This window comes from Canis aureus, chromosome 18, assembly GCF_053574225.1.
Source record: "Canis aureus isolate CA01 chromosome 18, VMU_Caureus_v.1.0, whole genome shotgun sequence".
Taxonomy (NCBI): domain Eukaryota; kingdom Metazoa; phylum Chordata; class Mammalia; order Carnivora; family Canidae; genus Canis; species Canis aureus.
The window spans coordinates 45,642,977-45,668,647 of record NC_135628.1 but is presented as its reverse complement, the minus strand read 5'-3'; the positions used below and the strand labels follow the sequence as shown (position 1 = coordinate 45,668,647).

The 25,671-nt window shown below is 34.3% G+C and overlaps 1 protein-coding gene across 4 annotated transcripts in view; it reads right to left on the bottom strand.

Annotated features, from left to right (window-relative positions):
* Positions 1–25,671, bottom strand: part of LOC144288960 (uncharacterized) — a 284,720-nt gene that overhangs the window by 18,456 nt on the left and 240,593 nt on the right. Inside the window, exon 3 of one of the 4 annotated variants that reach the window (XR_013357021.1) lies at positions 10,800–10,869. The exons of the other annotated variants lie outside the window; for them this stretch is intronic. The gene's annotated coding sequence lies outside the window, so the exon portion shown is untranslated. The remainder of the gene's footprint in view (positions 1–10,799; positions 10,870–25,671) is intronic. 4 annotated transcript variants of the gene reach the window in all.

Here is a 25,671-nt window from a genome sequence, read left to right as displayed (position 1 = left end):
CTTTTGAACTCCTGCCTTCTCCCAGGTTTTAAAGTACCTCACGGAGGCCACTAAAGAACTTGCAACTGAACATAAATGCCTCTTTTTCCTGGGTTCTTCAGGTGTTTCAAACTTGACTTTTAATAAATTCCCATGTGTGGCCTTTAAGATTCTCTTGAAATTCAAGTGATTTCTTAATTGCTTATATAAAAGCTACATCTTACACTCACTTTCTGCCATGGATGAAAGAATGAATTTGCCCTGTCTTTCCTTGGAGGATCATGCGCTTTAAAATTTATTTATTTGCTTGAATAAACTACAAACAGCCCATGATGGGCTCAAGAAAGTATGACAAATAACTTAGGCTCCAAAAATATAGTTATATGCTCCACTGATATTTAGGATTTTTAAATATAGATTGACATTACTGGATGTTATTTCTGATCAAAATACTGGCATATTAATTATTTGTTTCAAGACAAACAATTTTTAAGGCTTCCAGGCATAACAATTCACAAGGAGAAAAATAAAAAATCTTGGCCTCAGATTTTTCTGTATCAGCATACAAAGTCCAATAAAATTATCCAAGCAAAAATATTTAAGTGTCTATGTAATTAGGCATTCACAAACTTGAAGGGACTCAAAGTATGTAGTAGTACTTAAGGGCTAAATTTTGAGAAATCTATTAGCATTACATCTATTATGTAATAATTTGGGCCTATAAATATTACAAATGCTATTTGAAAAGCTATATTAAAAATATTTTTTCCATGGAGGTGGTACAGAGGAGTGTCTAGGAACACGTGTTTACTATTTCTTCATAGTTCATAGCAAGAAGTCAGTCAAGACAGTCAATTCTCTAAAATTTGGAGGTTTAAAAATAAAACTTCAATATTTTTAGTACTATTGTACTTAATTTTAGAGACCTTTAAAAATGAGTCACTCCGGGAGATCGGAAAGATGGTAGAGGAGGAGAATCCTGAGTTAACATCCTCCCACAGACACATCAAGGCTGCAACATATAGCATAACTCCCTCTGAAAATGACCTAAAAATTACCAGAACAGCTTTTCTACAGCTAAAGATAGAAGGAAAAAGTCACACTGAGAATGGTAGGAGGGGCAGAGACCTAGTTGGGAATACGGTATGCAACCCAAATATGTGAGGCATGTCAGAGGTGCCAAGGTCTTCCCTGAGGGAGGGAATCAAGCCCCACATTGGGCACTCTGTCCTGGGGAATCTTCTTTGGGAAGATGAGCTCCCAAGACATTTGCCTTTGAAAATTGGTGAGGCTTAACTCAGGAACTCAGTAAGAAAATTAGGAAAGAAAAAACTAAAACCAGTAAAAGCAAACAGATTGTAAAGGTGGTAAAGCAATTACTTAAAGCTAGTAATGTGAAATTTAAAAGCAAAATTAGTTGGGCAGCCCTGGTGGCTCAGCAGTTTAGTGCCGCCTTCAGCCCCGGGCCTGATTCTGGAGACCTGGAATCGAGTCCCACGTCAGGCTCCCTGCATGGAGCCTGCTTCTCCCGCTGCCTGTGTCTCTGCCTCTGTCTCTCTCTTTCTCTCTCTCTATCTGTGTGTCTCTCATGAATATATAAATAAAATATTTAAAAAAACAAAATAAAAGCAAAATTAGCAAACTTATTTGTATCTATAAGAATTAAAGGATATACAAAATAAAGTAAGACCTAATATACATAAAAAATTAGGGAATATAATAACGTGTTCTTGGAATATGTTCAAACTTAGATGACCAGTTGAAAATGGACTGATACATATAAAGGATGTTCTTCTATATGAACCTCATAGTAACCACCAGCTGAAAACTTGTAATAGACAAAGAAAGGAACCCAAGCAGAACACTAAAAGTCATCATTTACAGGGGAAGAGAACAAGGGAAACAAGAAATAACAGAATAACTACAAAAACAGCTAGGAAAAAAAAGAAAAAAAGAGAAAAAAAAACAGCTAGAAAATAATTAACAAAATGGCATTAAGTACGTGCCTATCAATTATTACTTTAAATGTAAACAAACTAAATGAACCAGTCCAAAAGATCTAGAGTGACTGAAAGATAAAACAAGATATGTTTTCTATAAGAGATACACTTCAGAATTGAAGACAGACTGAAAGTGAAGAAATAGAATGTATATCATTAAAATGGAAACAAAAACAAGGATAGCAATGCTTTTGTTTTAAAATCTATTTTGTGTGATCTAACAAGACAAAAGAGCATTATATGATGATAAATCCAACAAGCCTGTATAAGAAGTGTGTCTATGCATGCAACACAGGAGTGACTAAATACATAAATATTACCAGAAATAAAGGGAGAAATTGACAGTAATACAATTTTATAGTAGAGGATTTTAACAGCCAACTTACATCAATGGATACATCAGACAGAAAATCAATAAGGAAACAGAATGAAAAAGAATGACACTATAGATCAGATAACATATACATAGAACATTCTCTACAAAACCAACAGAATACACATTTTTTCAATTGTACATGGACCATTGTCTAGGATAGATCACATGTTAGGTCACAAAACAAGCTTCAATAAACTCAAGATTGAAATAACTGAAGCTTCTTTTCTAACTACAATGGTATGATACTACAAACCAATTACAAGAGGAAAAAATGAAAAAAAAAACAAATAAAAAACACAAGTGGAGACAAAATAACATGCTATTAAACAACCAGTGAATTAATTAAGAAATCAAAGATGAAATAAGATACCTAGAGACAAATTAAATGAAAACACAACAGTCTTAGTAGTTTTAGCAATAAAGTAATAAGGCAGGAAGCAGCAAATGTTGGTGAGGATGTGGAGAAAAAGAAATGCTCTTATGTTGTTGGTGAGAATGAAAGCTGGTGCAGCCACTCTGGAAAACAGTGTGGAAGTCCCTCAAGTTAAAGATAGAGCTACCCAACACCCAGGATTTTCACTACTGGGGATTTACCCCAAAGATACAGATGTAGTGGAACAAATGGACAGCTGCACCCCAATATTCATAGCAGCAATGTCTACAATAACCAAATTGTGGAAAGAGCAGAGATGTCCTTCGACAGATGAATGAATAAAGATGTGGTATATATTAGCCATTGGAAACTGGTAAGTATTATGCTGAGTGAAATAAGTCGATCAGAGGAAGACAATAATCATATGATTTCACGCATATGTGAAATATAAGAAATAGTGCAAAGGACCATAAGAGAAGTGGGGGAAACTTAGTGGGGAAAAATTAGAAGATAAACCATGAGAGACTCTTAACTTTGGGAAACAAACTGAGGGTTGCAGAAGGGGAAGTGGGTGAGGGGATAGGGTATCTGGGCGATAGGCATTAAGGAGGCCATGTGATGTGATGAGCACTGGATGTTGTACTATATGTTGGCAAAGTGAATTTAAAATAAAAAGAGAAAACACAACAGTTTAAAAATCTTTGGGATGCAGCAAAAGCACTTTTAAGAAGGAATTTTATAGTGATACAGGCCTACATTAAGAAACATGGAAAAATCTCAAGCAACCTAACCTTACACCTAGAGGAACTAAAAAAAAGGAAGAACAAAACAACCTTAAAGTTAGTAGAAGAAAGGAAATTATTAAGATTAGAGCAGAAATAAATGAAAGACTACAAAACAATGGAAAAGATCAGTGATACCAAGAGCTGGTTCTTTGAAAAGAAACAAAATTGATAAACTTTTAGTCCGACTCATCAAGAATACAAGCATTCAAAATCAAATGAAGACAGGATGCCTAGGTGGCTTAGTGCTTGAGCCTCTGCCATTGGCTCAGGGCATGATCCCGGAGTCCCAGGATCGAGTCCCACATTGGACTTCCTATATGGCGCCTGCTTCTCCCTCTGCCTGTGTCTCTGCCTCTCTCTGTGCCTCTGATGAATAAATAAGTGGAATCTTTAAAAAAAAAAAATCATTGCAATAGACGCAGAAAAAACATTTGACAATTCAACATCTGTTCATGATTTTAAAAATGTGGGTTTAGAGGGAATATACTTCAACACAACAAAGCCATATTTGATAAACCACAAATAACATCATGCTCAAGGGTGAAAAACTATAAGCTTTTTCTCATTTTAGAGAAAAAATAAGAATGTCCACTCCTGTCTCTTTTATTTAATAAAGTACTGAAAGTGCTAATTGCAGCCAGCAGGAAAAAATAACAAAAACAAAAACGATTTTTTATCAATTGATAAGAAGCAAAATCATAGAGTGGCCTGGAAGGCTCAGTCAGTTAACCTACTGTCTTTGGCTCAGGTCACAGTCTCAGAGTCCTGGGATTGATCCCCATGTCAGGCTTCCTGCTTAGCGGGAAGTGTGTTTCTCCCTTTTCCCTTGCCTCTCCCCACTGCTCACAAGCTCTCTCACATTCTATCCCAAATAAGTGAATAAAATCTTTAAAAAAAACACACACAACTATTTGCTGATAATACTATATATAAAAAAACTCTAAAAACTCCATAAAAAATCTATTAGAAAAAATAAAATCTATAAAGTTTCAGGATATGAAATTGATACCTGGAAATGTTTTGCATTTTTATACACTAATAATGAGCTAAAAGGAAGAGAAATTGAAAAAACAATTCCATTCACAATTATGCTACAAAGAATAAAATACCCAGGAATAAATTTAACCAAGGAGGTAAAAAGACCCATACTTTGAAAACACTGATATTGGCAAAAGAAATTGAAGATGACACAAATGCAAAGATCTACCATGCTTGGGTTGTAAGAGTATTATTAAAATGCCCCTACTACCCAAAGCAATCTACAAATTAAATGTAAGCCCTATCAAAATACCAATAGCATTTTTTCACAGAGCTGTAATAATATTAATATTTCTATGGGATCACAAAAGACCTCGAATGACCAAAGCAAGACTGGGAAATAAGAAAAAAGCTGGAGGTATCACAATCCCAAATTTCAAGATATTACAAAACTGTATTCATCAAAACTGTGTGGTATTGGCACAAAAGTAGGTGCATAGATCAATAGAACAGAATATAGATCCAGAAATAAATCCATATTTAAATGGTCAATTAACCTACAGCAAAGGAAGAAAGAATATTCAATAGGGAAAAAATGGTCTCTTCAATAAGTGATGTTGGGAAAACTGCAGCACTACATGCACAAGAATAAAGTGGGCCACTTTCTTACAACTCAATAGTAAACTCAATGGATTTAAGTCCTAAGTGTGTAAGACTTGAAATCATCAAAGTCCTATAAGAAAACATATGCAGTAAACTCATATGGATCTTAGCAATATTTTTATGGATTGGTGTGTCTTCATGCAAGGGAAACAAAAGTAAAAACAAGTGGGACAATATCAAGCTAGTAAACTTTTGCATAGCAAAGGAAACTATCAACAAAACAAAACGGCAACCTACTGAATGGGAGAAGATCTTTGCAAACAGAATAACCAGTAAGGGGATAACATCTAAAATATATAAAGAACACAACCCAACACCAAAAATACCTGATTAAAAAAATGGGCAGAGGACCTGAATAGATATTTTTCCATGGAAAACCTATAGGTAGCCAACAGATTCATGAAAAGATGCACAATATCATTAATCATTAGGAATATGCAAATCAAAACCACAATGAGATATTATTTTACACTTGTCAGTATAGCTAGAATCAAAAAGACAAGAAATAACAGGTGTAGTCAAGGATGTGGAGTAAAGGAAACCCTCATACACTGTGCATGGGGATGTGAATTGGTGCAGCCACTATGAAAAACAGTATGGAGGTTTTCAAAAAATTGAAAATGGAAATACCATATCTAATATTTGTATTTCTGGATATTGACTTGAGAAAGATAACATGAATTTGAATAAATATATGTACTCGCTATGTTTCTGCAGGATATTTGCATAGCTAAGATAAGGAAACAACCTAAACATCCATTTATAGATGAATGGATAAAGATGTGGCATGTATGTATATAAAGGAGTATCAGTCAGTCATGAAAAAGAATGAGATCTTGTCATTTGTGGTAACATAGATGGACCTAGAACATATTATGTTAAATGAAATAAGTCCGAGAAAGACAAATGCCATGTGATTTCACCTATAAGTGGAATTAAAAAAAAAAAAAGAACAGACCCATAAATATGGGAAACAAATTGATGGTTGCCAGAGTGGAGGATAGGTGGGGTGATGGGAGAAATAAAAAAGAATTAAGAGGTACAAACTTCCATTAGTACAGAAATGAAAAATACAGTTTAGGAAACATAATCAATATTGTACAAACTTTGCATTGTGACGTTAGCTACACTTATGCTGAGCATTTTGTAATGTATGTAAATATCGAATCATGTATAGTAACTACATTTCAATTAAAAAATTAAAACAAATATTTATTTTTATCTAGAGTTCAACTATCCCCTTTATCTACATATCGATTGTTATCAGGCTATAGTCAATTATATTTAACTCTATTTTATCTTCATAAATGCATAGAGAGATTTCTGCAGTTACCAAATACAGAGTTAAGTTGTTTAAAGATGGTGTAAATGGGATAGCTTTAATAATAAATATGTATTTCTTGATATTCCTGTAAATTTAAAAATGATACATATGGTTTTATAAAATGTCATATTTCTTTTGAAAGGAATTTTATCAATTAAATACATGAGATTCTAACTTAGAAACTATCTGCCTATTAGAATCCTTTTTAGAGGGACGCCTGGGTGGCTCAGCAGTTGAGCATCTGCCTTCGGCCCAGGGCATGGTCCTTGAGTCCCAGGATCGAGTCCCACATTGGGCTCCCTATATGGAGCCTGCTTCCCCCTCGGCCTATGTCTCTGCCTCTCTCTGTGTCTTTCATGAATAAATAAAATCTTTAAAAAGAATAATTTTTAGATAATTTTTATGATTGACATTTCAATCATTCCCCATAGGAAGTGGTTCTAGATTTACAACTGATCTGTAACTGGCTAGATTCTAAAGGGTCTGTATTAAAAACTTAAAAATCTATACTTTTAACAAAAAGGATATTATGAATATTTTTTCCTTTTTCATAAACTGAGTTACTTTGCTTCTGGTATTTGGATTCTGTGCCTTTTATCTTGGTTGAGAAAGTTCTGGAAACTTAAATAATTTTCTGATTTCCTTCTTATGCCTTGCTTTGCTAATTCTTCCACACTTCCTTCCACCTACCTCTCTACTAGACTCCCCATTTGCTTAACCATCAGAAATAGATACTAGTCAGTCTACTCACACTTTTTACTTTCTAGGCCACTTTGTAGTATCTTAAATTTTCCTAAGTAAATTTGTTTTTATACTTGATTACTATGCTCTGCTCCAGTGCATTTTTATCTGTGTCTTCTTTAGGATCCCTGTCCCAAAAAGCTGAAAAGTCTTTATGATCTAGTAACACAGTGATTTCTCATGAAATATATGAATATGCACTTGTGTAATTAGTTCTTAAAATACAATTGTAAAGCAATATTTTTATATCATTCACAGCTCATTTTTATTTAGCAAAGCAATTTACAAGATGAGATTTAGCCACATAATATACAAACAGTAGCTAACTATTTTTTATTATCCATTATGGCCCAAGAACTATTTTAAGTGCTTTATATGGTATAACTCATTTAAAATAATCTCATGAAGCAGGCATACTATCTCCGTTTTGAATGTAATGGAACTAAAGCATAGAGAACTTAAACAACTTACCTAAGATCCTAGAGTATAAAGTGATACCATCAGGAACACAGGTTTTCGTAAAATTTACTTTGTGGTCCTATTACCTTAATTTCATGATTAATTTTTATCTTTGTTTTAATAAATATAGAATATGAAAAACTTGCATATAATACATTGAAAAATGTAAAATATCTTACTGTTTACTAAATTTCTGACATTCAGCTTTACTGCAAAATAAGACAAAATTCAAAAAGAATTTACATCTTAAAATTATATGAAAATTGTTAAGAGAATCTCTGTTTCCTACTGTTGAAAAATCATTGACAGCTACTGGCATGTATAGTTGTTTTAAGAACTAAAAATATGCATAGATTAAACAGTTTGATATAACAGTGCTATGATTGTTGTGGGCTAGGAATACTTTCCTCATTTTTTATTCAATACATCTGAATGTTTATAGTTCAACTAATAATCAAATATTTCCCTGATACTCTTTAACTACTAATAGCATATAAGGGTTGTCATGTTTGGAAACTGAGAGGATTTCTTTTCGAAGTGCCCAACTACAGAAATGTGACAAGAATGATGTTGTTATATAATAGAATATATAATCATATATTATCTTGTTAAAATTATACATAAAATAATAGAATCAATAATGTGTTTCTTCATCCTTTAAAAGCATAATAATCTATAAAAAATAAAAATAAAAGCAAAAGATTCTAAAAGATCAAATGAGCAAACGTGTTTGAAAATGGCATATTTATTACATTTAAGTTCTTGTATTCAAATAGCATCTACTCTGTATTAATAGTGACAAGTGCAAAATGTCATGTCATTTACTGTTCATGAGTTTCATTTTAGTTCAGTTCAACATAAAACTGGAATGCAAAAACTATTTTAGATGTGATCTTTGAAGAGTTTAATCAGACTAGGAGAAATGAATCCCTGGGGGAAAAGGTATCAACCTATTCTTGGAGGACATGAGAGATGGAATTTTTAATAATTCTTGAAACCAAGTGAAGTATTATTCCTTGATGTGATAGAAATTTTGTCAGTCATTTGATTTTTTTTGTATTATTATTCTTGTGCTATCAAGAATGTCAGGACAAGTCAAGACCATATCACTAGTCCATCATTGTGTCCTATTGATTTCATCTCTGTGCTTCTCTCCCGTCCAATGATGCGGCCTAAGTTCAAAAATTTCCCTTTATTTAAGTGATCTCACTGTTTTCTCTACTTTCATTCTTCCCTTCTGTATCATAACCCCTCTCCTCCAAACCAGTTCATTTTTTATTGCTTTCATAAGGATTTTCTAAAACTCCTATCTGATTCAGTCACTCTTTAAATTTTCAATACGGAGGCAGACTGCTTGGATGTGAATCCTAGCTCTCTTAGCTAGCAGCTTTGGAAACTTGAGTTAGTATTTAACTTACTAGTGCTTTGAGGATTTTTCCCTCTTGTATGAAATAGAAATAATAACATTAGCTAACTCAATAAGGCTATTAAAGGAATCAAGTGAGTTAATATACAGGAATTTTTAGCAGTATTACTTGGTATAGAGTAAACAGTATAGGCACTATTTTATAGAAGAATAAAATAAAAAATAATACCATCACCTATACAAGGGTAGGCAGCCTTATGCTTAATCACATATGTATGTACATTTGTATATATGTAGGAGTATTTATACCTATATATAAAATCAAGCAGCTGGCTTAATGGGTATCCTTATTTGACATTAGAAATTTTTATTCCCTGCAAAAACCCAGGATGAGAAAAAAATGTAAAATTGTCAAGGTAGGGGATCAAAGAAACATTAATAACTGGTTCCAGACAGTTAAAGAGATTGAGTACACAAGCAAAATATCAGTGGTAGGAGTCCTATCAGTGGTAAGAATCCTCTTTCTCTGGGATATAGAGAATGAAGGAAATATATTTTTTTGAAGGCACCAACCAATAACCACAATTCAGATGAGGTTCAGGTACCAAGCATCATTTAGAATATAGTACAGCAAAATGAGACAGTCAATCTGTGTAACAGGTAGATGGGCAGGATAGAGAGAGTCTGGCTGAGGTCAGGGAATTTAACAAGATCTAACAGTGAGCAGGGATCAATGTCAGCATCTCTGGAGCTTGATTACTGTGGTGTGCAGTGCCTTTGATTTCAAATTTTACTTCTGTATAACTACCACTGTGAGAACTTTTGCCTGGAAGATGTTTGATTCTTTCTACACAATCATTCCCCAGTTGTTTGAAGTGATCAAAAGCAAACCTGACCACATTGTTTCAGAGCTAGTTGTCAGAAGGATGAAAGATACAAGGCAGATGGGATCAAGCAGCAAATTGCCAACCAGTACAGTGGTTCCCTGGCTGCTGAGACTATTCCCTAAACTTGTCACCTTACACCACTTCATCTGTTAGTCATTTGACCACCATCCTGACTCCACTCTTTAAACTATTACATACTACATGATTGCTGCCTGCTGGTATGGATGATGGAAACATCACCTTGCTTTGATCTCTAGTTCTTGTTGTTTGTTCCTTCATTTTCCTGCATGTACTTGCTACCAGGTTTTTGCTTTAATGACATCTTTAGTCCTTTCTAATAAGTCCACCCTACAGCAGACTGTACTCCTTTTCAGAAATGGTGGGCTGGGCCGCACAGGTGGGTGCAAGTTCTGGAACACCATCCTGATTCCTCTGAGCAGATTAGGAGATCCTATCTCATGTTGCTACTATATTACATATATATATATAATATGTATAATCTGCATACTATATATACACATGCATACACATATACACTGTAGCAATGATAGTATTATTATGCAATGTTTGGTACATTTGTAGCTCTCTACTAGATTTTAAACTACTTCCCCAGTAGAACAATCTTTTTCATTCGTGTACGCTTATCCTCAGTGCCTATGTCAGTGCCTCGTTTAAAATGAACAATATAGAATAAAAATAATTTAATAAATAAAATAATCAGATGACAGGTACATTAATGCTTGGTGGAGGAAGGGCTGAATGCATTGCTGGACAAAATATTGGTAAGGAAGCTGTCCAAGTATCTTTTACAAAATGAAGTATTTTCTTGAAATATTCTAACTTTCCAAGATTTATTTGTTATACTAACTTTTTCAAGTCTATTTGGTTGACAGTAATATTTTTATCTCCATTGTCCTGAAGAGTAGATATCATGAAAGCTACAAAAAAAAAAAAAAAAAAAAAAACACTTTAAAGGTCTATTTATTGTGTTTTTTTTTAAAAAACTTCATATATATGTTGTTAAAACTCAGAAAATTAAATACTTTATATCTCAAATATCTCTTAACAAATTTGTAGAAAAGACTTCCCATAGGTCAGAATTTCAGTATATCATCCTGACACATCCTATAAGGAGCTGAGGATTTTCAACTGCTAGAAAGGATGATATGACATTAAGGATTTTAAATGGGTATGCCCATGAGTAAGTAAAATGTATGCAAAAACAGAATAAAAAATATTTTAAAAATAATTGATTACTGCCACATACTTTGGATGTTAGATGTTGCCTTGAATCTGTAAGTAGCAATGTGACTTAATATGTGGAACTTTGCCATTAAGAAATTTTTGAAAAAAATCACATATGATTATATTTCATGATTGACAATTCTCGATTCCCTCCTCTAAGCTTGGCTACTTCAGCAGGCATATCTGTGCATGTCTAAAAATACTTCAACAAAAGCAGCAAAGAAAAATTTCCCTTTTCTCCCCTCTATTTTGTTCCTCCACCTGGGTATGGCTATAATACACATAGAACATTAAGTATAGGTTTGCACTAATCCCAAGTCTGTTTTTAAGCCTTTCACTTTATTCATTAGTGGTAAAATTAACAAGGAAAATTAGTTGAAATATTATAGAAAGGTATCACAAAGGAAGAAATGCCTATATTTTTAGTCATTAAAATAATTAAGAATCTTTGGAACTATTCTATCAAGAACAGTTACATAATATAAATTCATGTACCTGGGTATATGAAATATCTCAAAGATATTTTTTCGTAAGTACCATACTTCCTAATAATAATATCCTTAGAAATAAGCCAAACATCCCAGTTACAAAATGCCATTTTAAAATGACTAATTTAGTAGTTCAAAATTAAATTTTCAAATGCCTAAAAAATATGATTACTTGGTTATTGAAATGAACACTCTATCAAGAGTCCCTTTTTCCATAATTTTGTATATTTTCTACCAACTCCTACAATTCAATTAACTTTTATTAATTGTTGTTAGCACTCAAAATAGAATTAGAAAACAGGCAATGTCCTTGCACTTGTGATATTTACATCCCAGGGGAAGTGGTAGGGAAGAAGGGAGAGAGGTATCAAAGAAACAAATACACAAAAAGATTATTTGAGATTTTGGAAACCACTGTGGAGAAACTGAATCTGGGCAATAAAACAGAACATGATAAGGAACATTTCTTATGGTTGTCAGTCTGAGACATGAACAAGAAGAAGCAAACCAAAGAAATTATCTTCCAGGCCAAAGGAATAGCAAATGCAAAGATGTGGTGCTAGGACAACAGCACAGGCTTAGGGGGACCAATAAGACACCAATATATCTAAAGCAAAGAGGAAGTGGTAGTTAAACCATTAGGTGGCAGAGCTTGGCAGGGGCAAGGTCCTAAAGCAAAATGATGTGTAAACCACAGTGGCAATCTGGGTTTTTCTAAGTGCCCAGAAAAACTGTTTAAAGGTTTTCAGCAAGCTGTCTAAATCTTATCTTCTTTGCAAAAGATTAATTTGGTTGCTAACAATGAATAAATTTTATCCAACAAAATTTCCTAGAGTGGGAAATTCAGTTATGATGCCACTGGTTACCCAGTGAGTAATGATGGTGTCTTAGACTACGTTGATGGGAATAAAGAAGTAACAAAGTAATCAAATTTGGTGTGTATGTTAGAGGTAGTTGTGACATGATTTAATACTGTAGAGTGTGTGTGGGTGTGTAGGGGAGTGGCGGTGAGGTGAAGAAAGCTGTTAAGAATGACTACAGAAATCTTTTGGTTTGAGGAATTGAGTGAAAGACTGTTCTTTACTGGGATAGGGACAATTGATGGAAAATCATGTAGTGGGAAAGGCACAAATCAAGAAGTTACATTTTTTAGACATTTAATTTGAGATGCCTTTTAGTCATTAACAGTTGAGTTTATGAATTTGAGGCTTAGGGGTAGGAGGACATATGCTTGGAACTCACTACCCAGTTCCTGCCATTTCAAGCAGTGCAACTGGCTGAGATTATATAGGAAAGATATATTTAGAAAAATAATGGAATAGAGCTTAAAACCAAGTTCTATGGTGATTCAATTTTCAAAGATTGGGTAGAAGAAGGGAATGATCTTAAAAGATAAGGAAAAAAGTAAAGAAAGTGTAGTTTCACACAAAATGAAACAAAGCAGGAATGAGGTAGTTGTCAGTTGTATCCAGTTCTGCTGAGAAGCATGGAGATCACTAGTGAATTTAATGAGAGCAATTTTAGCAAAGCAGAGAAGACAAAAGCCTAATAGAAAAAGATTTGAAAGAAAATGGAAAGTGGGGGTAAGGAAATAGTACGTCTAGCTACTTGTATGTTATTCTGTGAAAGGGTAAGGAAAAGAGGCAAATGCTATATTGTAGCATCAAAGGTAGTATTTTTAAAGGAAAATACATTTTTTTCCCAAGATTAGAACTGCCAGAGGCAGCTAGGTGGCTTAGTTAAGCATCTGACTCTTGACTTTGGCTCAGGTTGTGATCTCAGGGTCATCAGATTGAGTCCCACATTGGGCTCCATGCTTCTGCCGTGTCTGCTCAAGATTCGCTCCCTCTGCCTCCCCACTTGTGCTCTCTCTCTCCCTGAAAAAAAAAATATTAGAAATTACATTGGCGTAATTATTTAGTAAGCAGAAGAAGTGGTTGATATGAGAGAAGAAATTAAAGAAAGGCTGAAATACTGGGGAAGACGGGAAAGGCTAGGAACCAGGTCACAAGTGTGGAGTTGGCTGTTAATAGGACCAGGGACATATCTTTCCAGCGTCAGGAAGAGAAACAGGGCGTAAAGAAACCTACCAAATTAAGTATGTGTAGGTTTGTTTCCAGAAAGATTAAATCATTCCTATCTGTTTCTGTCTTGGTAAATAAATATAAGATGAGGACATCATCTGAAAATTGCTGGAAGATATAACAGATTTGAGTAGAGAATAAATGTGAAGTAGTTGTCCATGGGAATGGGAATTCTCACTTCTTACAGAAGTGTAACAGAACTGTCTGGATAGTGTTGAATGCCAATTTGAGACTTGTGGTTATGAATCGAAAGTCCACTTAACATGATTGTATAATGATCCACAGCAAAATTCAGCATCTTAGATGTGGGTGTAATGGAGGAAAAGTGTTAGATTACTTAGATTTGCAGTTCAGCCAGGTAAACATAAAGGAGGGGAGATGTTAAAAGATGAGGATTTTTTTTTTCAAATAAGGGATTTTAATAATGAAACATACAATCTGGACTTGATACCTAACTTGGAAGCTTGATCATGAAAAAGAGTAGTGAATTAATCTGGCTGGAATGAGAAAAGAAGAGGAGAAAAAGGGCTAAGATAAGGGCTTGGAAATGGAATTTTGAAGATGTTTTCTTATTGATGATATCAACATAAAGGGTACAGACATTGTAGTGGATGGTTGAGGTAGAATGGAGAAAACTAACACTGGAGATGAAGTCACATATCTCAAAGCAAAAACAAAAAACAAAAAACTGACAGAATGCTTTTATGAATCTCTCTAATCTAACAACTCCCTTTCCACATTCATAACTCTAATAAGGAAATAAACAAGGAGCCTATATATTTTAGTTACTATGGTTTTTCATTATTTTTGTCAGGTCAGAAATGTACAAAGTGAACTCAATATTGCTTGATCCCCAGAATAAGAATACTTTTAAGTAAATGGAAATAACTTATTTTGTGTTAATGCTGAAAGAATCCTCCAAGATGTGGTTATTTGTATTATAGATCTTAAAAAAAAAAAAAACACAGTAATACAATAGGGAAGTGCTTCATTTGACTAGATTGCACAATAAAGTTAAACATTTTGGTTTGTTGAAAAGATGGTTGCAGATTTTTTTTGTAAGACAGTGATATCCAAAGTTGTGTTATTTTTTTTAGGTTTTTAAAAAGCAATTACCAAATGCACTGAAAACATATTCAGAACTTTGGATAATTCATTTGGAGGGTTTTAACTATCAAAAGATTTTGAGTTATTGACTCTTATGTTCACTGAAATTGAATTTTTAGCCCTTTCCTCCAGGATCACTCTCACCAAGATCGTTCTGCACTTGACCTAAGTACCACTGGGAAAATATTATTAAGAATAACTCTGTATTTGGACAAAAAGTCTATTTATGTTGCTACTGGAATGAGTAATACTACATCCATTAGTTTGTGCCATTATTTTCCTATTCAACACTTGTCATAACCCTAGGCACTATGAAATAATTTGACAAAATAACTGCATTGCTTTTATGATTCTTGTAATTCTCTTACTCCTTAAATTTCTGAATAAACCTTAACCATTAAAATAGGGAGACTGTCTCTTTACAACTTTGACCATATGAAATTGAAGAATGTAAAAGATTTCAAGTGATTTCAGTTTTTAATTTTTATCAATCACAGAGACATTTAAAATAATGTTGGATAATTTCTTCTATTTAACAACAGAGATTAAAACATCTACTATGGGGACACCTGGGTGTCTCAGTTGGTTAAGTGTCCTACTCTTGCTTTTGGCTCAGATCATGATCTCCCGGTTGTGGGATCAGTCCATAAGGAGTCCGCTTCAGATTCTTTCTCCCTCTATCTCTCCCTCTCCCTCTGACCCTCCTTACTTGTGTGCTCACTCACTCACTCGTTCTCTCTCTAAAATAGGGAAAATCTTTTTAAAATGTCTACCATGCATTGGATGTTGTGTTAGCTGCTCATGGTGCATCTGTGAGTAACATGGGCATAGCCTCTGTTCTCATGGAATTTGTTCTTAATTAGAAATGGTATTTAATTTAAGCACAAGGGCATATAGAAGGCTATAGGAGAAGAAAATGCTGATATTTATCTGATATGTGAATTATGGTAAAGGTTTTCTAGGAAATACAATTGTTTCATCAGGGAAATATCATCTTCAGTGTTTTTTGAAGCCAAAAGAAATTATGAAGCATTTAAGAAACTTAAATTCCATAAGTACAGATGGCTTAATGGAGAAGGGTAAAGATAACTGGAGATGAAAGAGAAACAATGTTCATCTAAAACCACTAAGGAGTCTGCCAGGAAAGGGTAGGGAATTGGCAAGCCTCATAAAAGGGAGTGATCAACTTTGTTTTTGTAAAGTCGCTCTGAAAAAAAGTAGGGAATATCAATAAGATTACAATAAGGCTAGGAACTGGCAGGAATAAAATTAATAAGTTGAAAGTAAGCTAGAAGTAGTCATCTGGAACATGCCTTAATATATTCAGGAGATATTCACTGAAGAGTCATTATATTTCAGGCAATATACTGTGCATAGAATAGTGAATCACCACAGGTAACAGAAATACAAATTAAGAGTATTTATAGTGCTTGGTGATTGTTTGAGTTAAAGTATGTAAAAAGAGCATTGAGCAACTTGGTGGATTCAGTAAACCTGAAGTTAGGGATAGATGTGAGGCTGTGTGGTAGGGATAGATGATGAGTTCAGTTTTAATCATGTTTCCCTTAAAGCAAGATATCTAACAAGCAGGTGTGTGGGCTTAACAGATCTAAAAGAAAGAGTTAGGGGTCATAAAGTTATACATAACTATCAAAGACTGGAGATAGTTAAGGTTACAGAAGTAGGGTGTGTATAGAGAACTAAGGGGAACATAAAATGTCTCTGTACAACAATAAACATTCAGGGTATAAATGAGGGAAGATAATTACAAAGGAGATACTAAGGAAGGGTCATGGATTTTGTATAAATCTCTATCTTTGTTTCTGGTAAGCCTAACAAAGAATGTGTTCCAAAGTGAGGAATGATTGGTAAACATACATGAAACCTCTTTACATTTATCATTATCAACAAAAATTTACATTTATCATTATCAACAAAAAAGACAAATGAAAAATAAAAAGCAGTAGTAGAAATAGCCTCACTCTTCCTCTGAGAGAATTCTTTTAATAGCCTTGGCCCAGATCCTAACAATTGAGGAAGACTGAAAGCTCTTGTTCCTCCCTGCCATACCAGTCTTCATTATGTCATTTAGAAATGCTTTGTTAAAAAAAAAAAAAAAGAAAGAAGAAAGAAAGAAAGAAAGAAAGAGAAGAAAGAAAGAAAGAGAAGAAAGAAAGAAAGAAAGAAAGAAAGAAAGAAAGAAAGAAAGAAAAAGAAAGAAAGAAAGAAATGCTTTGTTTTATTCATCAAAATATTAAGGGAAACAAATATGTGTTTCAATCATAATTAATAGGAAACAGTAAAATTAACACTAATTAAATTAAAATGATTAAAACTGAACAACTATTTTTTTTTCCTTTTAACAGTTTTTGTTGTTTTCCTGTAAGTAACCAAAAATTTCTTTAAATAAATTATCAGGAGAATAATCTAATAAATTAGTAACTAACTCACAGAATTAAAAAATAAGCCTGTAGAAGCAGAAACAACAGGAAAATAGAAAAGCTTCAGAGTTCTACTTAAAGAAACTTCTATGTAATTTTGGTTTTATTTCATTGTTTTTTGTTTTCAAGTCTCTACTGCCAAGATTAATGAATTCTAACAATTTCATCCTCTTACATCTCTTTACTTGAGATATAATACCTAGGGAATTAAGGAAACCGCTAATTCTATTTGGGTTATGTGCCTCCCCTTTAATGAAGACTGCAATAATGGGGAGGTGTCCATTACTGACACAGAATTCAGAATGCTATTACCAAAAAGGAAAGAATGAGTCTTTAGATACTACAAAACCATATTTGGTTTTTATTCCTACTCTTTATTCTTAAACTTTCACATATACTGCATTCTTTAAGTTTTTTATTTAGGTCCAGTATAGTTAACATACAGTGTTCTAGGAGTTTCAGGTGTATAATACAGTGATTCGGCAATTGTATACATTACTCTTTCTTCATCATGATGAGTGTACTTTTGTTCTCCTTGACCTATTTCACCCATCCTCCACTTAGGTCCTCTGGGTTTGTTTTCTATAGTTGTCTGTTTCTTCATTAGTCTCTCTCTCTTTTTCCTTTTGTTCCTTTGTTTCTTAACTCCACATATAAGTGAAATGGTATTTCTGTCTGTATTGCTGTCTCTTTAAGGGTGAGTACTCAGCTTCCTGACACCTCTAGGCTCTCCCAGAGCCAAACTGGCTGAAAATTAAAATTCCTGAGTTTAAGTCTTGCTGGTTGTAAGAATGCATGAGATTAGCCTGTCATGTTTTCAAGGCCAAATGTTAGGAGAACTTGTCTTTCTCATGAAGGCTCCCCAATGGGATCATCTGTTTTCTGCCCTTCTTCATGTCCATGTCCCCATTTTCCTACCCACAATGGGCAGCCACTGTCTGTTTTGCTCCCAAACTGAGTCTTCAGCCTTCTTACCACCTTCAGTGTGGCCTCTTTTCTACCTTTAGTTGTGGAGTTTGTTCTGCCAGTCTTTAGGTCTTTTTTGGGGGGTGGGGGGGAGGGCTATTTACATGGATGTTAGTCATATCTAGTTGTATCCATGGATGAGGTGAGTTTAGGGTCCACCTACTCTTCCATCTTTTCAGCCTTCAAACCAGATTCTTAAAGTAAGAACACTAGAAATACTTTTTGAATTTCCAGCTTACATAAATTCCATTTTTACAGCTTTACTTTTATATCCTGTGACTTTTTAAGCATGTTTATTGAAATCTATGGAAATAGAGCAAACTAAACACGTAAAAAGTTTATAATTTTCTAAGTTTCACATTTGTATACACTCTGCAGTCATCTCCACTATTAAGACAAGAAACATACACCCCACTGCGACCTTCCCCTTGTCCATTTGCAACCCCTATGTCCTGCATCTCTCCATTCCATCCTCTGCTATCTCAAGGCAACGGCTTATCTTCTGTTTGCTAATAAACATTCATTTCCATTTCTTAGAATTTTATAGAAGAAGACTAATGCAATGTGTACTCTTTTGTCTGGACTTTCGCTCAGCTTAATTATCTTGAGATTCATCCATACAATTTCTAGTATTAATAGTTTATTTTTCCTCTGCCTAGTGATATTTTATCATGTGGCTTACCACAATTTGTTCATCTATTCACATATTAATTTTCCATTTTTTCTGTTACAAATCTGTAAATAGTCATGTACAATTCTTTGTATGAAGTTGTTTCATTTTAACATTCTCATCAGCAGTGTATAGGAGTTGCAGCTTCACCACAATCTTGCAGATTGGATATTTTAAAAAATAATAGGCATCCTATTTGGTGTATTATGAAGCATCATCATGGTTTTAATCTTCCTTAACAACTAACGTTAAACATCATTTCATTTTTGCCATTCATATAGATTCTTTCATAAGTATTCACATCCTTGTGCTTTTTTTTATTTTCAGTTGTTGTCCTTGAATTTGTGGATGTTTATATTTTATAGATGCAAGTCCTTCATCAGATGTGTAATTAACCATTTTTGTTCCCACTCTGTGGCTTAGGGTTTGATTCTCAGCACCATCTCTGAAAGAAAGAAAGTTCTTTTTTTGGTAAAGTCAAATTTGTTATTTTTTCTTTTAAGGATCATACTTCGAGTACTATAGTTAATAATTCTTTATCTAAACCAACATCAAAAAGATTTCATCCCATCATATTTTCTTCTAGAAACTTTATAATTGTAGGTTTTACATTTGGAGTTCTCTGGCTCTGTCTTCTGAAGTTCCTCTCTTCAGTCTTCAACAATCTTATTTTTTCCAATCCCTTTGCTGTGCTCCCTGAAAGATGGTGAGTTTCCAATTTGAAGTTTGTATACCACACCTTCACAACAACCAGAGCTTCCTCTAAGGAAAAATTACACAAATTTAAACTTTCCATTACTACCTTTAAAATTTTTATTAATATACTATATAAGGATTACTACCTTCTGGGAAATTAATATGTATACATCCATCAATTCACATTTTTTGGTGTGAATAAAAGCCTTTATTATCTCGAGATACATTTCTTCTATACCTAATTTGTTGAAAGTTTTTTCTATCATAAATTGATCTTGAATTTTATCCAATACTTTGCATTTATTGGGATGATCATATGATTTTTTATCAAATGATATATAACATATATTACATATCAGATTGATAAATTGAGTGATAGGATATCAGATTGATTGGTTATCAGATTGATTGATTTGCTTATATTGAAACATTTTTAAAAGATTTTATTTGAGGGAGAGAGAGAGCACAAAAGCATGAGCAGCTAGAGAGGCAGAGAGGGGCAGAAAGGGAAAGGAAGGAGCAGATTCTCCACTTAGCAGGGAGCCTGACACAGGACTCAATCCCATGATCCTGGGATCATGACCTGAGCCGAAGGTAGGTGCTTAACCAACTGAGCCACATAGGCACCCCTATATTCAACCATTCTTTCATCCAAGGGATGAAGTCTACTTGATCATGGTATGTAATTCTTTTAATGTTTTACTGAATTTGGTTTGTTGTTCTTTTGGGAATTTCTGCATCTGTATTTATCAGGGTTATTGACCTATGATTTTTCTTGTAGTGCCTTCTCTCTGTAGCTTTGTTATCAGCTGCTAAAATGAATTTTTTGGGAAAAGCTGAGAAGGATTGGTGTTAGTTCTTCAGAAATTTGGTAGAATTTGCCTGTGAAACTATATAGCTACGGTTTCATTTTCTTGGGAGACTTACTGGCCTATTCAGATGTCTTCTGTCTCCTTAACTCAGTCTTGGTAGGTTGTATGTTCCTAGGAAGTTTTCCCTTTCTTCTAGGTTATTCAGTTTGTTGCATATAGTTGTTTACAATAGTCTTTTACAATTTTTTTTCCCTGTGGTATCGATTGTAATGTCTCCTCTTTCATTTATAACTTTGTATCTTTTTTTCTTGGTGAGTCTAGCTAAAGGTTCATCAGCTTTGTTTATCTTTTCAAACAACCAGCTCTCAGTTTCATTGATGTTTTTATTATTTTCCTGTGCTTTATTTCAATTATTTCTGTTCAGATTTTTATTATTTTCTCCTTCTGCTAACTTTGGGCTTCATTTGCTCTTATTTATCCACTTCCTTTAAATATAAATTAGGTGGTTTATTAGACATCTCTTTTTATATATGCAGTTATATCTATAAGCTTCACTATTAGAGCTGCTTTTGCTGCATACCATTAACCTGGTATGTTGTGCTTCCATTTTCATTTGTCTCAAGAAACTTTATGTCCTATTTAATTTCTTCTTTGAGCCATTGATTATTAAGAAGTATGTTGTTTAATTCCCATATGTTTGTGAATTTTTCAGCTTTCTTTCTGTTATTGATTTCTAGTTTCATATTATTATGGTCAGAAAACCCACATGGTGTGATTTCAGTCTGCTTAAATTTGATAATACTTGTTTTGTGGTATAACAGATGATCTAGTCTTGAAAATGTTCTGTGTGTGCTTGAGAAGTATGATTTCTGCTGTTCTGTGGGATGTTCTGTATATGTTTATTAGGTCCTTTTGGTCTATACTGTTATTCAAAAATGCTCTTTCCTTATTAATTCTCTGAGTAGAAAATCAATCCATTGTGAAAGTGAGTTTTAAAAGTCCCAGCTCTTCAGGCATCTGAATGGCTCAGTCAGTTACGTGGCCTACTCTTGGTTCCAGTTCAGGTCATGATCTTGGAGTCCTGGAATCAAGCCCCTCTTTGGGCTCTGTACTCAGCAGTGAGTTGTCTTGAGGATTATCTCTCTCACTCCTTCTGCCCCTCCCCCTGCCCCTTTGCTTTCTTTCTCTCTCTAAAATAAATAAATAAATAAATCTTCTAAAAATAAATAGATAAAAATAAAAGTCCCCAACTCTTGTATTGCTGTTCCTTTCTCCTCTTTGTTCTGTTAATATTTGCTTTATATATGTAGGTTGTCTAATATTGTGTGCATAAAAATGTACTATTGTATTTTCTTGATGGATTAATTCCTTAATAATGACCACCTTTGTCTCTTCTGATCATTTTCAAAGTATATTTTGTCTGATAGAACTAGAGCTATACTCGCTTTCTTCTGGATATCATTTGCTTGAAATATCTTTTTCTACCCTCTTACTATGTGTCTTTATTTTTTTAAATATTTCATTTAAATTCAATTTACCAACATATAGTTGGTAATCTCAGTAATCCCAGTGCTCATCTCATTTTGTGCCCTCCTTAATGCCTGTCACCCAAATACCTCATCCCTCGCACCCGTCTCCTCTTCTGCAACCCTTTGTTTGTTTCCCAGAGTTAGGAGTCTCTCATGGTTTGTCTTTAAAGTTCTAGTGAGTCTTTAATAAGCAGCGTATTGCTGGAACTTTTCTTTTATCCATTCAGCCATATTGTCTTTAGAGAATTTATTTATGTTTAAGTAATTATTGATAGGTAACAGCTGAGTATTGTCATTTTGTCATTTTTCTCCTGTTTTGTAGATGGATGTTCCTTGCATCTTGCTGTCTTCTTTTGTGAATTTAATGACTTTTTGTAGAGATTTGCTCTGACTCCTTTATTGTAATATTTTACCTAATTACTAAAGATTTTTCTTTTGTAGTTATTATGAGTCTTACATAAAATATGTTTATTACACTCTATTTTAAGCTTTTAATAATTTAACTTAGATAGCATTCCTAAACTTCACACTTTTACTTTTCTCCCATCACACTAACAGGTGTTAGCTTATTAATGTTACAATTTACCTAATTTTTAAATATAGTTTATATACAATGTTATGCTAGTTTCAGGTGTACAGTACAACTTAATGATTTGACAAGTTTATATATTATGCTATGTTCACCACAAGTGTAGCAACCCTCTATCCTGTGACATCACTGTTACAATCTCATTGACTGTGTTCCTTATGCTGTGCCTTTGATACCCATGATTTATTCATTCCATAACTATATGTCCCTCTCTTCTTTCTCCATGTTTCCCAATCACCCACTTCTCTCTGGCATATCAGTTTATATTCATCAGTATGATTCTGCTTTTGGTTTGTTTATTTTTTTAGATTATACTTAAGAGTAAAATCATAAGGTAGTTGTCTCTCTCAGTATGACTTACTTCACTTAGCATAATACCCTCTAGGTCCATCCATATTATCTCAAGTGTTGTAATCCCATCCTTTTTATGGCTGTGTAATATTGCATTGTATATATTACCCCATTTTCCTTACCCATTTATCTACTGATGGACACTTAGATTGCTTAGATATTTTAGCTATTATAAATAAACATAGAGGTGCATTTATGTTTTTGGATTAATCTTTTTTTTTTCTTTGGGTAGATCTACCCAGTAGTGGAATTATTGGATCTTATGGTAATTTTATTTCTATTTTAAATTTTGTGAGGAACATTCATACTATTTTCCATAATAGCTGTAAAATTTACATTCCCATCAAAGTGCATGATGTTTTTTTCTTTACATCCTCAGCAACACTTGATACCTATTTTTATATTGTATATCCAATAAGAAATTATTATAGTTATGATAATTTTAATACATTCATTTTTTTATGTAAAGTTGTATTGAATTACATACCACCATTATCACATTAGAGAATCTGACTTTGAATATGTATTTACTATTACATATAAGTTTTATACCTTCATACATTTTTTATGATGTTAACTAACTTTATGCTTAAAGAACTGCATTTAGCATTTTTTGTAAGGCAGTTCTAGTGGTGATGAACTCCCTTAGATTTTGCTTGAGTATCTCTTCTTCAGTTTCTGAAGGCCAGTTTTCATAGGTATAGTATTCTTAGTTGACAGGATTGTTGTTTTTTTCTATATTATTGATATATTATCCCATTCTCTTCTGGCCTGTGTTCTTGAAGTTCACTCACATTTTTCTTATTAAAAATTATATTGATTTCTGTGAGACAGTTCTTAGGTGTCCATTTCTTTGAGGTCAATTGTTAGAGCTTGATTATTTTGATTGTATCATGTTACCTGATTTTTCATAATCCTTAATTCCATAAATTGGTAATACACATTTGAGTAAATTATCTCTTTTTCCATACTTTACAGGCTTGCTTTTGTGGAATCTTAAGAGGCAGTTCAGCTTGGGGTTCTGGATGGATAAGCTGGTGGCATCCTTGGACAGTTTTGGCTTGCTCTCAGGGTCTATATTTTGGTGAGGCCACTGCTGAAGCTTTGAGGTCAGGGCAAGTGGTACCACTAAATGGGAATAGTTGGATAGCACTGATGGCTTGGATTTATGCCTGAGAATGGCTGTAAATGATCTCTGCAGAGCCTGGATCGTCACTTCAGGCTCCTTAGTCTGGTGGGACTGGGTACCATATTCAGCAGTAGGCAGGCCTGTAAATTAGCTTCACTGTCCAGGCAGGGTAGAAGAGTAAACCCAAAGCTGACATAGCTTGTTTTCTGGGGACCTAAATCATGTCCAACTGTGCACTGAGCTCCCTGGCCAGACAGAGCTGCTGGCTTTGTTCTACAGACTGACAGAGCTGCTGGCTGGTGGTCTTTGCTCTATTCTACTGTCAGGCTACATGATGGGATACACAGCTTTCCAGGTGCTCTGGTTAGGTTTATCAATCAGGTAGGGCTTAGGAAGCCTGTTTTCATGATTTAGTGGCACTACAGATTATTTTTTCCAAGTCAGGCAAGGCTCATTGTTTGGGATTCCAAGTCAGGCAGAATTGTGTACTAAGCTCCCTTGACCTTTAGCTCTGCAAAAGAGCAGTGCTGCTGGCCAGGCTCTTAGCTCAAATTATGGACCGCATAGCTTTCCAGGTTCTCTGGCCACAGGTTTCCTAGTCAAGTGGGGCTCAGGTGCCACTCAGCAGTAAACAGTGCTATGAATTAATTTCCTTGCCTGTATGTAATGGTAGAACCGGCTCCAAGGTCTGCAGAAACTGTACACTGATTTCCCTGGGCAGTGGGGTTACCATCTTAGCTCTACAGAAGGGCACAAAGCCATTGTTAGGGATTTTTCTTTGGGTGCGTCTACAAGTAGAAACTCAGTATGTCAAGATTTGAGTGCTGATTGAAGCTAATTCCACCCCCTTCTTCATCACAGCTTGATCTCCAGTAGTTACACCCCACAGATTGCCATCTATTTCCCTGTAAGGCAAGACCCTAGTGGGCTTCCCAGAAAGTGACCCATAATCTGAGGGACCTGGATGACCACCTTGACCTCTTTTTCCCACTGGAGAAACCATGGACCCAGGAGAGCTCTCTTAGTGTGACATTGTGTCAGCCTGGAGGAGGGGCACTATGGTCAGAATGTAGCCAATCCTCTTATCCTTTATTGTGGTCCTTCTTGGTCTCTGTGGTCCATAGGGTGCTTCCTTACCCCTATTTGCTAGGAATTTTTCAGTGGTGTCTTTTTATCATTAGTTGCTAGTTTGTTTAGTTGTAAGGGATACTGAGGTCAGGAATAATCCATATTGCTATCTTGATGACGTGCCACCCTCACATCTTCTTTATCCATTTATGTATTGATGGACTATTTCCATACCTTGTTTACTGTGAATAATGTACAATATACATGGCAGTGTAGAGACCTCTTTGAAATCCTGTTTACATTTCTTTGACAATGTACCTAAAATTGAGATCACTGGATCATATGGTACTTCCATTTTTAATTTTTTGAGAAGCCTCCCTACTTGTTTCCATTGCAGCATCAAGTTACATTTCAATCAACAGTGTACAAGAGTTTCTTTTTCTCCAGATCCTTGCCAATGTTTATCACTTATCATTTTGATGATAACCAGTGTAACAAGTGTGAGGTGATATCTTAATGGTGCTTGAATTTGCATTTTCCTGATGATTAGTGATGTTGAACACCT